Here is a 16860-nt window from a genome sequence, read left to right as displayed (position 1 = left end):
GAATTTGAAAAAAAGATGAAAATTGAGAATAAAAGATAAATCTGAATTTACAAATGGAAGTTGAAAATGAATTTAGAAATGAAAACTGTATTTTTGAAAGTTTTTCTCAAAAATCACTTGGAATTTGGAGAATGATTTAGAATAATTTAAGAAGAATGCAATTCTCTCCTAAATGATGAATGCTTTGAAATTTATTTAAAGATTGGAATTAAAAAGCATATTTTATTCTTTAATCGAAATGAAAAAAGATTAAATCATAATACATTCATGACTATGGTCACAAATATATTATAATATAATCTATATTTGAATTCTAATAAAGAATAAAATAAATTTTTATGCCTTTATTGGATTTAACATGAAATTAACTTTTAATATATCGATGACTATGGCCACAAATATATCTTAAGTTAATTCACATAGTAAATTCTAATAGAGGAAGAAAAGAATATTTCAGAAAAATATGATGATAATCAAATGTTATTCCACAAAAGATAAAAATCTTAAGTGTTGTTCACATTTTGACTATGGCCATAATTGTGAATCATTTACTTAGGATTAATTACCTTTTATTAGAATGATGCATGTGACATTCGTGTTCTACCATTGTGAGTTTTTGAAATAAAGGTAAAAATAAAATGAGATATCACAGGCAATTATGAGAATTATATGCTCATACATTTTATTTTAAGCTGGAAAGTGAAAATTCTCATTAATATCTAATTATTACAACCTCAAATTGGAATTGAAATAATCGGATTCCTAATCTAGGAAGGAAATCAACATTTTTCATATTTTCTCTGCAAAAACTAAGTTAGCACAAGATAAAAAATGCAAAATATAGAGAAAAATGGAAGATGCAATATTGAATACAAAAATGCATATGATTATACCTATTCTATATATAGAATGCATATGCAATATCTAAATGATATGCATGTGTTAATGGGGAAATACGTATGCCATGCCTAAATGCAAATGCCTAGGCTAATGACAAAATGGATATTAAGATGTATATGTGATGCATTGAGCTAGTGAGAAAATGCATGTTATAATGCATATGTGAAACACCGCATTAATGAGAAAGTGTATATTAGAATGCAGTGAAGTGTTGTGAAGACATTTGGTTGCAACTGTAAAAAAATGTATTGAAAATGCACACAAGATGCTGTGAAGAGGTGAAGTTAAGTGTTGAAGACGACAGTAATATGGTGAAACTGCAAGTGTAGATGCTGGGAGATATGCAACAGTGAAGGTTGTGCAGGGGAAGTGGTGTGGGGCTTGTGCAAGTAAGAGTGCACAGAGGCTGTAGGTAAGTGTAGCAGGAAATGTAATAGTGTGAGGTGTAGTGAAGTGTAGAGGTGTTATGAAAGGTTGTGCACAGGGGATGTAGGTGCTATGTGCAGATGTAGGGAGTGAAGGTGCATATGCAGTGGTAAGTGATGGAGGATGTTGTGTACAAGTGCAGGAAAAACATATATAACAGGGTGCAGGGGGTGTGAATATGCAGCAAGTAGCTGCTGTGTAGTGTTTGGCATAGGTGTTGTGGGTGTAGGTAAGTGGCAAGTGCTTGGTGAAATGGGGTGTAGAGCGAGGTGCTATAAAGGTGTAAATGGATAGGTGACAAGTGAGGTATTGGGTGAATGTTGAGTGAAGTAGATGTTGTGCAAAGTACAGTGGGTATAGGTGAAAGGTGTTATGCAAGAAGCACATACTGTGTTGGGCTGTGAAGGATGAAAGTGTAAGTGGGCTACAACAGGTGATAGTAGTGTGGAAATACAAGGAATGTAGTTGTACTGTGGCAGGTGTTGTATGTGCCAAATATGCTGCAAGATATGCGAGGTGGTGCAGAGACAATGAAAATGCAGGGGTAATTAGTACAATAGGTAAGTGATATAATGTGTGTTGGAGGTTGTTGAGGTAGTGGTGAAGTATACAGGTGAATGTGCAACAGAAGTGTGGTTGCAGATGTAAGGAATCTGAGGATTACAGAGCACAAAAAATGCATGGATGGGAAGACGGAAAATTCAACATAACAAGCATAAGAACCAACCAAAACCAGAGAATCTAAGAGGTGACTTCAGTCATCTACTAGACAACAAAGCTAATATACAGTAAAAAAAAAACTCAGTAAAATTTAGTAAGAACATAAAATTGAATGATAAAACCTATTAAACTGGAAACTGACATTAACTAACCTTGTGCAACAATTATATCTACCTTACATTTCAACTAAACTGACAGATAAATCCCACAATTCCAGCTTGGTTCCCCATCTAGGCAACCTATGTAAAGCCAACAAAGACCATCATCATTCATTGCTATGTGCATTCCAAAGACCACAACAATCTAACAAAAATCTATTCCTATGATAATGAGGGGCTTATTTACAAAAATTAGGGGAATCCATTTGATGACTTAATCATCATGGAGATCAAGATTGAGGATGCGCCTCAAATCTTCCTTTGCAGAAGCAGTATCTAGAGGGCGACGAAGGGGCAGATTTCACAGCAGACATTTTTTGGAATTCAGAATCTGGAACAAGCAGAGAAACTTTTGGCATAGGGAGCAAGCTCGGAGGTGGGGAGTTAGAGTATGTTGGTCCAGCCCAGCACTCTGAACTTGCTAAAGCGGGGGAAAACTCGGTGCCTCTAAGAGAAAGATCGTCATTGTTATGTCTGCCTTTGGATTCAATTGGAATTGGGTTGTTGGATGAACATGATAGTAACAAATGCAAGATATATACTGAAATTAAAAATTGTCGTAAGCATGGATTGAGTTGAACATACGGAACAAGAAATAAAAAAACCCCACTATAACTGCTATGTTGGGTTTAATGTAATATAATGCTTAAGAAGGAACATTATCATTCAGCAGATCCTATGTTCAGATGCATTCAACGCTGGATTGTTGGTGATAATGTAGACACAGGTATGAACAGAAAATCATGTTGTTATATGAGATGCATGTGAACAAATTGCAGAATATTCCATCGTATAGCCAAATGGGATGCGATATGGCAAAGAAAATGAAATAAAAATGAGAATGAAGTCATAACACGCAATAAACTTCAATATTAACTACGAATATACAGAATTGTAACCACTAAAATGCAAAAAACAGAGTATAAATGGGAAATATGAAGTGGCAAAAGATAAAAGGGGAAATGCTAAGCCACAGGTAGCAGCAAATGAAATGAGTGATGATGCTATAACCAAAACAAATAGGAAAAGTGTCCAAACGTTACCATTCAGCAGATTTTAGAAAGAAAGAATCTAATGTCGGCCAAATATAGATAATGCAATGAATAACATGAAACAGGAAATCAAAGATAAATCGAAAATCAGAATAAACATAAGAAATCGATGGTGCCAGAAAGAAATCACATGCAACAAACAATTAAACTGGAAATAGGAAATCAATATGCGAAAAGGAATATAAGAAGACGAAAACAAACTATCACAATAGAGCAAAAAATTGGATATAAACAGGAAATCAAAATGAAAAGGGGGGATTATAGATGAGAATGTAATGTCCAGGTGAGTCAGTGATGCCATTGTGAGGCATCATCGATTACCAATATGTTAGGCAATCACAGAGGTCTACCACATCAACCAATGCAATGGGTCTTGACCATCTGATGCCATTGATGATGTCGGAGATCCCAGAACACAGATGCACACCACAAAGATAATCACATGGTGCGATCAAACCACTGGATTCTGAAAATGCAATGATATGCAACGGGTATAAACCATGATGAACTTAACAAAACATAAATTAACAGTCAATAAAATGGGAGAAGGGAGGTAGTCTTACCTTAGCTTTCTACTGCAGGGACGGTTGGCTTCCTCAATCAGTTGGGGAAGAAAACCAAAGAGGTCAAGAGGAGAAGGAATGAGAAAAGGGAGAAGAAGAGGAGGAAGAAGGCAATGCTTGTGATCGAAGGTGGAAGGGTGAAAAGCGATGCTGAGAGACCTCCCCTACAGTCTCTTTTATAACGAGAGACTGTTAGGAAAATTTCAAAGGAGGCCCCTCCTTATCTTGAGTATTTTCAAGAAAGTGGTTCTTTGGGTTTTCAAAATTTTCAAAAGGAGGGCTCCTTTACAAGGTTTCACAGAAAGTGGGTTTAAACAAATATTTTTTGAAATATTTTATATTTTTGAGAGAGATTCTAAAAATAAGAAGGAAATATGAGGGATTTTTAGGAAATGGGGTCCAAACGACGTTTTTGAAGTATTTTTGTAAAGTATTTTTTTTAAAACTTGAGATTTTTATAAAAGAGGATTTTGTGAAAATATAGGGTTAAATTTCAAAAATTGGATTTCAAAATGGGTCTGAATCCGAGATTTTAAGAGAATATTGAGTTTGGATCTCGAATTAAGATTCGATCCAGATAAAATATATGAGAAATACAGAGAATTGATCTTTTAAAAAAAAAATAGAAGATCCGAACTCAAAATCGGATTCAGATATCAGATTTGGGTCCGAGATTGGGTCAGATATAGAATTTGAATTTAGATTCTAGTAAATCCGAGAAATAAATGGATTTTGATCAGAAGTTGACCCAATTATTCAGAAGGATGGGGCTATGGGAAAAAAGGTTATTTTTGAATTTTTTGAAAAATTTGGGGTATTCACAGATGACCTGTATGTCTTAAATGTTGGATTATGATTTATGATGTAAGTTAAGGTTGAATAAAATATTATGTGGTGGAATGCTTTTAAATGTTTTATAATTGAATGCTTGAAATGAATGTCTCATGGGACATGGTTTCCTTGTTTATCACTTGGTGATTGATGATTAATATATCATGTTGTTAGTTGTGAATGCTTGATATATTTTTTTTAAGTTTGTGTTTGGGTTGCTCTACCATACTTTAGAGAGTCTGACTTTGTTTTATGGGGGACAAGTAATGCAGGCAAAGTATGATGAGTAGTTGGAGAGAAGGAATGGTCGAGCTGTATCCTCGGGGGTCCACTCTTACCTTACAATCTTGGTAGACATGATCTTTTTATTTTAAGTACTTGATCATGTATAAACTGAATTATTGTTTTTATACTTTGATTTGAAATAGAATTAAAACTCTTCACATTTCAATCTTGAATTATACGTGGTTTGAAATGTGTATATCCCATATATTTTGATTTGATTGTTGTCTTTAGTGTAACCTTTCCCAAAGTCTTAACCATTTCTTAAAATCGTTTCCACGTTATAAGATCTGATTTACTTATACAAATATATATATGTGTATATGTATATGTATATATATATATATATATATATAATTGGTATTGAAATTTCAATATTTGAACAATAATTAAGGTTAAAATTTTGAGGGTGTTACAATAAAAGTTCATTGCATGCATCATAAGGCACCAAAGAGTCTAGCCGTAAGGATCTTGAGTCTAAAGAATACTCAGAAAGCTTTGTTCGATGACCGAAGTATGCCTGACTCCCCTCACTAAGGGCAAAAAATCTCATGCCTAAATTGATCATTTTAGGAAGAGTATCTTCACTCTAAAGCCTTACTGAGACAACCTACCATAACCATGAACCTATATAAGGTGTAGGACTCCCAGTATTTGCCCGATGAGCTTTCTGCAAAATTCTGAAAATTCATCCAAAAAGCATCAAAAATCAAAATAGTTTTAAAAGGCATAAAAGAGAGCTACATATATCTTGTGCTATCCTCGCCTGATGCCCAATATTTTATCTTCTCCTATATTGAATACATTTTATTGAGGAGAGTTAAGAATTGTTGCAGATTTTCACCAAGTCAACAATAGCATGCCTCATCAGATGGTGCAACCTGCACAACTGCCCTCAGAGTTATCAGCTTCTGAAAAAAATATGTATCACAACCCAGTGATTTTCAAACTAGCTCGACCTCGTTCGGCAAGACCAAGAATGGTTTTGGCAACCTAGTTTTCTTCTCAAAACACTGGTCCAACCTCTTTCGATGAGACTAAGAATGATTTTGACAACGTAGTTTTCTTCTTAAAACACTGACCTGACCTCGTTCGATGGGATCCAAATGGCCTTGACAACCAATTGGTTTTCAAACTGGATCAGCCTCATTTGGGCAGGACACAAATTGTCTCGGCAACCTAATGGTTTTCAAACTGGCACAACCTTGTTCGGTGAGACCAAGCGCGGTCTTGGAAACCCAGTCTTTCTTCTTATACACTGGCCCAACCTCATTTGTCGGAACTAAGCATGATTTTAAAAACCTAGTTGTTTTCGAAATTTTGGTATGTCTATTTCTTTGTTATAAATCAAATCACATTAATTAATGACAAAGATATTCAATTTATGACAAGGGCACTACGAACACACTATAAGAAAAATGTTAATTAGCGACGAAAATAATCCGCCACAAATTTATGATGGATTAGCGAGAGAAAATTAGTCGTCCCTAAAATTGAAATTAGTTGCAGAATTAGCGATGGAAAATTTTTGTCTCAAAATCTATCGCTAATTAGCGATAGAAATGTTCCGCCCCAAACTCTGTCGCAACTTCACAATGGATAAGCGATATAATTTTTCCGTTGCTAATTTTTTATGCAAAATGGCCCATCTAGGGCACAAAATTAACTTTGTGAACCTGCTCTCTCTCCCCTCTTTTGTCGACCACCCCGCACTGCTCGCTATCTCTGTCCCCGCTCTCCAACGACCCACCATCCGACAGCTCCCTCCGGAGACCTCATTGGCCACCTCTTGTTCTCCTCCCTCGGTTGTTCCCCCTCTGCCGCCCCTTTCATTTGAGTGAGCCCTCTCTCCTGCTCACCATATTCCGGCCACCCAACACCGACGACCCCCACTCTTCATCCAACCCTCTCAGGTGATCTCTTCCCCCCTCTCCGTTTTCTTCTTCTTTATCTTCTTTCTTCTCGTCTCCCATCTTTCTTGTCCATCCTTTATCCCCTGCAGCTTGCCAGCAACCTCACTCTGTGTCCGACCACCTAGTGTCGCTGGTGACCTTAGCCAGAGCACCTCCTGACCGCTTGTCCCCACTACCATCTCCCTCTCTCTAGTTTTGGTTCGCTGGGCACCCAACCGCCTCCCTCTCTGGTAGCCTCGTCGAGCATCCAACCTCGACTGACACCCTCTGTTCCCACTCTCCCTTTCTTCCCTCGCTCGTCCTTTCCCCCTTCTTACCTTCCATGGTCCCGCCTTTGGTTCTGCCGGTAGGGGTGATGCTCTTGTCCCTCTCAGTCTCTCTCTTTTATTTTGCCTGACAGGGGTGATGCCTCTACCGTCGTTGGGGTTTCTTCGGTAGTGGCTTTTCCCTTGCCCCTCTTTTTCACTCGGCAGACAGGGGTGCACCCCCTGTCAATGCCCCTTTCTCCCTCTTTGGACCCCAAATGGCAGGGGCTTTGCCCATGCCATTTAGGTCATCCGACATGCAGGGCAGTCTCTCTGCCTCTTTGCTCGTGCCAAGCAGGGCGGTCATCCTGCCTCTTAGTTATCATTTAAAATCTTCGTTGTATGATAGGAATCTAAATGTTATAAATTGCATTGTATTGCCTATATAAATGTGCATTGCAGGTGCATAGTAGAGCAAAGTGCACAATACTTAATGTTAAGTATTGCATGCGACTTAAAATGCCATGCGAAAAGAAACAAGAAAATGCAAATGCAAATCGGGTAAATACCTGTGGTGAGTAAATGATGCAAGTGTATCATATGTTATTTACTTTCTTGGATGAAACACTTTCCTACTCACACACTCACTTAGTTGTGGATAACTAGGACTGTTTTGCTGGAGTTTGGAGATCATGATTTGAATGTGTGAGAATAGAAGTGCTCTTGTTTTTGTAGTTCAGATTTCATGCTAGTCATGGTAGTAGTTAGCGGGATATTGAAGTATGTTTGTTGCAGGTACATGTTTGACATTATTGTGATATTAATGATTGAATGCGTGCATGAAGTTATTTTCTATTTGATTATGCATTCCATGTAAATTTGTATCATAAAAATATGTTTAAATTGAATGTATCATGTTTGTGAATGTGATTTTATCTTTCTAAATATTTTTGTGATATGTGTAAATATAATGTGATGGTGTTATACACAAAAATAATGAATTATCAATATATGCATATTAGTTCATGGAATTGCATTTTATGTTAAGCATGTTTATGGTAGAGAGGGAGAAGAAAATTTATGCATTAACTAAAACAAAAAAATTGCTCACCAACAATCACCAAATAAGAATTTCTAACAGATTTGTAAACCACAACAAGGTGTTAACCAACTCAACACAAGAGATAAGCAAAATGAAGACTTTATAACCTATAATATGCAAATTATAGCAAACCAACAAGGAGAAATGAGTCATTATTATATATATATATCAAATCATTATATCCATCATCCATGCATGATGAATTAGATATTTTTTAAATCATAGCATTATTATGATTCTCTTTTAACTGGTGAAGATAATATCTGTAACATTATAGGACAAAATGATTGTAAATCGTGAATAGATATACCGTAGGATAGTTGATAATGAGGTGTCGTTTGAATATTTGAATGGTGTTGACAGTTTTATTGAATTTGCAATGGCAAGTGTCAGTACAGTGGATCCCACCGGTTGGATCAGGTGCCCCTGCACAATGTGTAAGAATAATTGATTTGTAGAACCTCATGGCGTTAGACATCATCTATCCAAGAAGGGTTTTGTGAGTGATTATCAGAATTAGACCCTTAATGGTGAAGAATTTTAGAACAATTTTGATACACAGGTAGATATGGTGCACAATAATTCATATGTGGATTTGATATTTGATGCCGCAAGACTAGAACATAGTTCTCCTATGGGTCCTAGTGATATACCAACTGAGGTAGAGGAAGAAGCAGCAAACGATGCAGCTAGTAAATTTTATGGCTTACTTAGAGATGTTGATGAGCCATTGTAGAATGGTTGCGAGAGTCGCACTATCTTGTCTGCAGTTCTTCAACTACTGAATTTGAAGTCAGAGTATAATTTGAGTCAATCATGTTTTGACCATTTGTGCTCTATTATGATGAGTATGTTGCCCAAAGATGAGAAATTGCCATAAAATTTCTACCATACAAAGGTTATTGTCAACGCTCTAGGTATGAGGTATCAAAAGATAGATGCTTGTTCAAATCACTGCATGTTGTATTTCAAAGATCAAGAAAATAGCAGATCATGTCTGTCATGTGGGCATCCTCGGTTCAAGCCAAATACAAGAGGCAATGCTAGCACAAGGTCAAAAGAAGCATCATACAAGTTACTCTGTTACTTTCCTCTCACCCTTAGATTACAATGATTGTATATATCTTCGAGGGCAGCTAAACACATGATATGACATGTAAATAAAGTTCGACATGATGAAGACAAAATCACATATCTTGTTGATGTGGAAGCTTGGAAGCACTTTGATCATACTCATCAGACCTTTGCAATGGAAGTGAAAAATGTTAGGCTCGTTTTATGTACAGATAGTTTTAATCCATTTGGGGGTAGATCAACCTCACACTCTTGTTGGCCGGTATTTGTCACCCCATACAACCTTCCTCCAAGCTTGTGTATGAAGCGTCAAAATCTTTTTTTGTCTCTATTAATCTCTGGTCTGACGTCTTCGGGCCAAAATCTTGATATATATTTAAGGTCATTGATTGATGAACTTAAAATATTGTGGGATAATGGAGTTCTCACGTACGATGCCCACAAAAAACAAAACTTCATTATGAAGGTTGTTATTCTATGGACAATTAGTGACTTCCCTACATATGGTATGCTATTTGGTTGGAGCACACATGCGAGGTTGGTATGTCCGTAATGCATGGAGGATATAAAATCTTTTAGATTGACGTATGAAAGGAAGCCATGTTCATGGAATTACATATCATGTTACATTCCATGCATACTTAGCATGTACATGCACAATTCATGCATAGTTATAAAACTGATTCATGTAGGATATTTAAATCTTTATATTTTATGCATATGTCATGTTCATGCTAAGATCAAGAGTTATGTAATTGATCCAAATATTATTTTTATTTGTTACAATATGGTTCATGAAGGTCACAGTGGTTGAGCACCCAGTGGTCGAGGACCAAGTGGAGGTCGTGGGATAACATTAGGTAGATGCCTTTTGTGTTATATTTAAATATAGGCATTCATTATGTTTTTGCTTATATGTTGATATAAAAATTATTACTTGTTAATCGTCTTTATAGGATCTCAGCTCAGTGATAGTCAGTCTCAGCCTTCGTCTTCATGTAATGCTTCGATAGGTATATCATTTAAATAATTATATACTTGATTAGTTTAAATGTGCATTGTGTGAATTTTTAACTTATTGTTCTGTAAATGATGTTTCGTCTGCACATGACCCACCTACACCAGCTACTCATACACATCACGAGACAATGTCGGATGCAAGGTCTTCTTAGTCTGACACACGATGACTCATTCAAATAGTGTATATTGATAGTCGACCGTAAGTATTTTATTGTCACTTGTCTAATACTTATCTTATAAATAAGGTATATTGATAGTCGATTGTTAATGTGAAACAATTCATGTACAGTGCAAGGTTCGAGCCATAAGAAGTAATACAAAAAATTAAGAAGTCATTAGTTCAGTATCTTCCACGATCGATCGCTCAATGAAAAGAGTACCCGAAAGAGGTGTTGGACAGATTATGGTCATCTGCATGGTATACAATCGTTTATCATAGCTAATGTGTTTCATATTTAATTTTTTTTATAGTCATATGTACTAACTTTTTAAAATTATTTGTAGGCTTCGAATCACTTCGCGACTGCGAAGGAGAAGAAGGATGCGAGGCTAGTGTGGCAGAAGGTGGCTGCTAGTCGATTTGCCGACATGCTGCATAATATGAAGACTGCAGCAATAAAAGTAGTTAGGGGGATAGATGATCCACTGCAGTGGAAGGGCCATGGCCTTTCTACTGTTGGGACAAATTATTGGGATATAATGTGTGACAAGTGAGCGAGCTATGAATTTCAAAATTGCTCAACCAAGGGTGCACAAAATCTAGCAAAGATGTCTGATGCCCATCTACACACAGGTGGATCTAAGACTTTTGAGAGCCACCAGAAGAAAATAGTAAGTCATCAATATATATTGTCAAATTTAAAAGTATTTTTGCATACTTTTCAATTGATTTTTTTATCATTTAATCTTGCAGAAAGCCAAAAAAGGAGACTTTATGCCTTATAATGATGTGTTTGTTGAAATATTATCATAAATATTGTAATTGTTAATTATTAATTCATACTGTAATCATTACTTTGTAGGAGTCATACGAGTAGCAGATGGTAGAGCGATATGACGATGACTCTACTTAACATCTGCCTTTTGATCATGCAGCATAGGTGACTGCAACTGGTGAACCCAAAAATGGTTGTGTGTTCAGGTTTGGGAGTAATATGAATACCACACCAGTCGTTGCCTCCTGCAGTCAAATCTCTCGGAGTTCTCCCACCAACATCAATTTTTACCGTCTGATTGACCCTGCTATTTCTTGGGATGGTGTCTGCTAGCTTCTTCAGGACACAATATGTGACTTTTTACATGAAGTCGTTATCAACCTTGTCCATAATGAGTTGTATAACTTTTTTTGGGATAGAAGAACTTCGTCTGCATTCATCATGAGCTCCAGTGCCCATCATGTATAAAGTTTCATGTCATTTATTTCATATTATTAGATTTCAAGCTAGTATATGCATGATTGAATACATATATGCATAATTGAATCACTATGAATTATTTTGATACCTTTAGAACACATATATGCATGATTGAATCACTATACAATTTTTATGACAGCCTTAGAACACATATATGCATGATTGAATGACTATGATTTTTTTTTACAACCTTACAACACATATATGCATGATTGAATCACTATAAAAAAATTATGATACCCTTAGAACACATATAAGCATGATTTCATCACTATGAATTTTTTTTGACAACCTTAGAACACATATAAGCATGATTTCATCACTATGAATTTTTTTTGACAACTTTAGAACACATATAAGCATGATTTCATCACTATGAAATTTTTTGACTGCCTTATAACACATATATGAATGATTGAATCACTATGAAAGTTTTTTGACAACTTTAGAACATATATATGTAAGATTGAATCACTATGAAAGTTTTTTGACAAACCTAGAACACATATAAGCATGATTGAATCACTATGAAAGTTTTTTAACAACCTTAGAACAATATATGCATGATTTCATTACTATGATTTTTTTTGACAGCCTTAGAACACATATAAGCATGATTTCATTACTATGATTTTTTTTGTCTGCATTATAACACTTATATGCATGATTGAATCACTATGAAAGTTTTTGGACAACCTTAGAACACATATAAGCATGATTTCAACACTATAACATTTTTTGAGTGCCTTATAACACATATATGCATGATTGAATCACTATGAAATTTTTTGCCTGCCTTATAACACATATATGTATGATTGAATTACTATGAAAGTTTTTTGACAATCTTAGAACACATATAAGCATGATTTTATCACTATGAATTTTTTTGACTATTTTATAACACATATTTGCATGATTGAATCACTATGAAAGTTTTTTGACAACCTTAAAACACATATAAGAATGATTTCATCACTATGAATTTTTTTTACACCTTTAGAACACATATATGCATGATTGAATCACTATACAATTTTTATGACAGCCTTAGAACACATATATGCATGATTGAATCACTATGGATTTTATTTGACAACCTTAGAATACATATATGCATGATTGAATCACTATATTTTTTTTTTACAACCTTAGAACACATATATGCATGATTGAATCACTATGAAATTTTTTTGACTGCTTTATAACACATATATGCTTGATTGAATCACTATGAAAGTTTTTTGACAACCTCTGAATCATGTTCATGTCCTTCACTTTATTGCTAGTCTATGTGTCATTCAGTCATGTTACTTTGATTGCCTTAGATTAGGTGCATTGTATTTAATTTATTTTATTATATTTTGTTTATCAATACTAACATTTTGGTTCTCTTGTAGGAAGCTGAAGATGATCAGCATAGAAGAGCTGATGAAGGCATGGATGCAGGGGCATATCGAGACAATGAAGAGGATGATGCTCCGAATCTTGGCGAGGATTAGATTCATGTGTTGAATTTGTTTCACGTACTTGTATTTTCAAACGAAACTCTTTGTATATGTTCACTTATAACTAATTAGAACTTGGCAAGGATTATACTGGGTTGTTAAATTTGTTTTACTATGTATTTTTTATGTGTACTTTATTTTTTATACACAGGTTATATAAATTATATAACAAGAAATTTTTCTTGATATTTATATTTCAAATAATTTTTTTTTTAAAAAAAAAATTGTGATGGATTAGCGATGGATATTAACCATCGCTAATATCCACCACCAATTTAGCGATGGATTAGGGATAAATATTTATCTGTCTCAAAAACTGAATCAACCAATGTTTTGCAACAAAATGTAATCCATCATTAATCCGTCGCTAAATTGGCGATGAATATTAGAGATGGATACGTATTCGTCATTAAATTTTAGTGACGGATTAACGATGGAAAACTAAATCAGTCCTTATTTAGCGACGAATCATGACATTCGCTAATCCATCTCGAATTAGAAACAAAAGTAGCGACAAATTTGTTCTATCGTTAATTAGCGACCAAGAAATTATGATGGACGCTATCCATCTCTACGCGGTCGCCAATCCATCGCTAAATAGTTCAACAATGAATTTATGACAGATTAACGTCGGATAATGTCTGTCGCTAATCCGCAAAATTCTTGTAGTGACACCCATTTTTTTCTCATTGCAAAAATGTGCATACGAAAAAGAAAAACAGATAGATCCTACCAAGCATTTTGGGATGACCAAACCAGGATGGTCGTTCCCCTTGGACAACCAAAAGCAGTTTGTCCCACCTTGAACTGCTAAAACATGATGGTTATCTCACCTGTGACAACCAAACCCTTTTAGTTGTCCCATAATCTGAAGGTTTGAATAAGCCAAATGGCTTATCCTTATTGTTTTTGCCCATTCTTTGCCCCTTTTTTTATTTTTCGGGGAAGAGGGCTCTTTTGGATAAGTCTCATCCCCTATCCAGAGATAGACATGGATTTGTATGGGGTCGGATATGAATTCAAAGATCTCATGACCTGGATCTTGTTCAAAAAGCTATAGATAGAGGCTCACCCTGAAGGTTTAGGGGGGCAAACTTTCGACCTATGAGTGTTGACATGATAGAGAGCAAACATGAGCTTTGTCATACCATCTTCTCTAAATATTCTACTTGCACAGGAGTGCTGTCAAAACCATCGCAAGAAGCTACCATATCCATCTTACCACCACCCACCTCCCAGAAAATCACATCGAAGAAGCTCGACCACCACTGTCCTCCTCTCTCTCATATTCTTAGGATTTTTTTATTTTATTTTTCTCATGTTACCCAAACAAGTGAAAACTTTTCATTTTAGAAAAAATATCATACCAAAACTGCTCAACAACAAAATTTTCTTTTCCTAAGAGAGTTTTTCTTGCTTTGAAACATGCCCTACATGACACCGGTGATTAACGATCCAAGTCCGTCTGACTTTGAATCTAACTTGATCCATGAATAACCCAAAGTGGCCGAATATATAGGTATAAGATTTATTAATTTAGCTAGTTGGATCGCAATTCGGCATTATAATTTTCCATTTTAACTCCGACTCTGCACCTGGAATCCTAAGACAATTACATCGATCCAATTCAATAAAAATTTAAATACCTACTTCCTAATAAAAAATGGCCCGTTTAAATCACTAAATCAGAGGGCCACCATACCAAAATAGCTTAATATATAGGCGGGCCATCTCCTACTCTCAAGCACAGCCAAGCATGAAAATCAAATTTGAGAAAAGTCAGATGGTGGAGCAGTACCTTTTGGTCATAAATAATTGTGGGCCTAAGTCAAACCACTAAATTGCCGGTGCATAGTTGGAGCAATAATTTTCTTGGCGTTCAATTCAAGCTCGAATGGAATCGGGTTGAATCGGTCAGTTTATATTTTTAAGTAAAAAGAAAAAGAAAAAAATGGAACATTAAAAAATACAAAAAAAAAATCAACCCGATTCAATTCGATTCAATAGAATAGAACTCTTGTAGGGTCCTTGATTGCTCTCTGTTTTGACACGATGCCACTTTACCACTTAATCAATGGTGATATAGTAGGGCAGAAAGATGTAGAAAAGTGATACAAAGGTAGAAAAATGATACGGTTTATTTTACTCTTCCAAATGAGAAAGCCTTTTCTCTTAGAATTTTTCTAAAAAGTATATTTCTATATAAAAACATTTCTATGAAAAAACTTATTTACACTTTCCTCACCCATCTCACTACCATCATCACCAACACCCACCTCTCTAAAAAACGCCCTTTCCATGATTTTTCACCATCCATCTCACTACCACCATGATGGTTTTCCACCACCATCATCCACCTCTTGAAAAACTGCTCCAAAGAAACTCCACCACCACCACTCTCATGATGATTTTCCACCATCCCCACCCACCTCCCAAAAACCGCCCTCCCCACCATCCATCACCACCCACCTCATAAAAAAAGCACTGGATAAGCTCCACCACTACCATCATCACCATCATCCATCTCACCACCACCCACCATCACCCACCTCCCAGAAAATCGCATCGGAGAAGCTCCACCACCACCATCCTCCTCCTCTCTCTCATAATTTTAAAAAAATTTATTTTATTTTTCTCATACTACGCAAAAATTTTCATTTTAGAAAAATTATCATATCAAAACTGATGATCAGCAAAATTTTCTTTTCCTAAGAGAGGTTTTATTGCTTTGAAACATGCCCTACGTGACACCGGTGATTAACAATGGAAGTCCGTCTGACTTTGAATCTAACTTGATCTATGAATAACCCAAAGTGGCCGAATATATAGGTATAAGATTTATTAATTTAGCTAGTTGGATCCCAATTTGGCATTATAATTTTCCATTTTAACTCTGACTTTTCACATGGAATCCTAAGACATCTATCCAATTCAGTAAAAATTTAAATACCTACATCCTAATCAAATATGGCCCGTCTAAATCACTAAATCAAAGGGCCACCATACCAAAACAGCTTAATATATAGGCGGGCTATCTCCTACTCTCAAGCACAGCCAAGCATGAAAATCAAATTTGAGAAAAGTCAGATGGTGGAGCAGTACCTTTTGGTCATAAATAATTGTGGGCCTAAGTCAAACCACTAAATTGCCGGTGCATAGTTGGAGCAATAATTTTCTTGGCGTTCAATTCAAGCTCGAATGGAATCGGGTTGAATCGGTCAGTTTATATTTTTAAGTAAAAAGAAAAAGAAAAAAATGGAACATTAAAAAATACAAAAAAAAATCAACCCGATTCAATTCGATTCAATAGAATAGAACTCTTGTAGGGTCCTTGATTGCTCTCTGTTTTGACACGATGCCACTTTACCACTTAATCAATGGTGATATAGTAGGGCAGAAAGATGTAGAAAAGTGATACAAAGGTAGAAAAATGATACGGTTTATTTTACTCTTCCAAATGAGAAAGCCTTTTCTCTTAGAATTTTTCTAAAAAGTATATTTCTATATAAAAACATTTCTATGAAAAAACTTATTTACACTTTCCTCACCCATCTCACTACCATCATCACCAACACCCACCTCTCTAAAAAACGCCCTTTCCATGATTTTTCACCATCCATCTCATTACCACCATGATGGTTTTCCACCACC

Source organism: Nuphar pumila, chromosome 7 (genome assembly GCF_984573655.1).
Source record: "Nuphar pumila chromosome 7, dmNupPumi1.hap1.1, whole genome shotgun sequence".
Taxonomy (NCBI): Eukaryota; Viridiplantae; Streptophyta; class Magnoliopsida; order Nymphaeales; family Nymphaeaceae; genus Nuphar; species Nuphar pumila.
Note: the sequence above shows the minus strand (reverse complement) of the source record.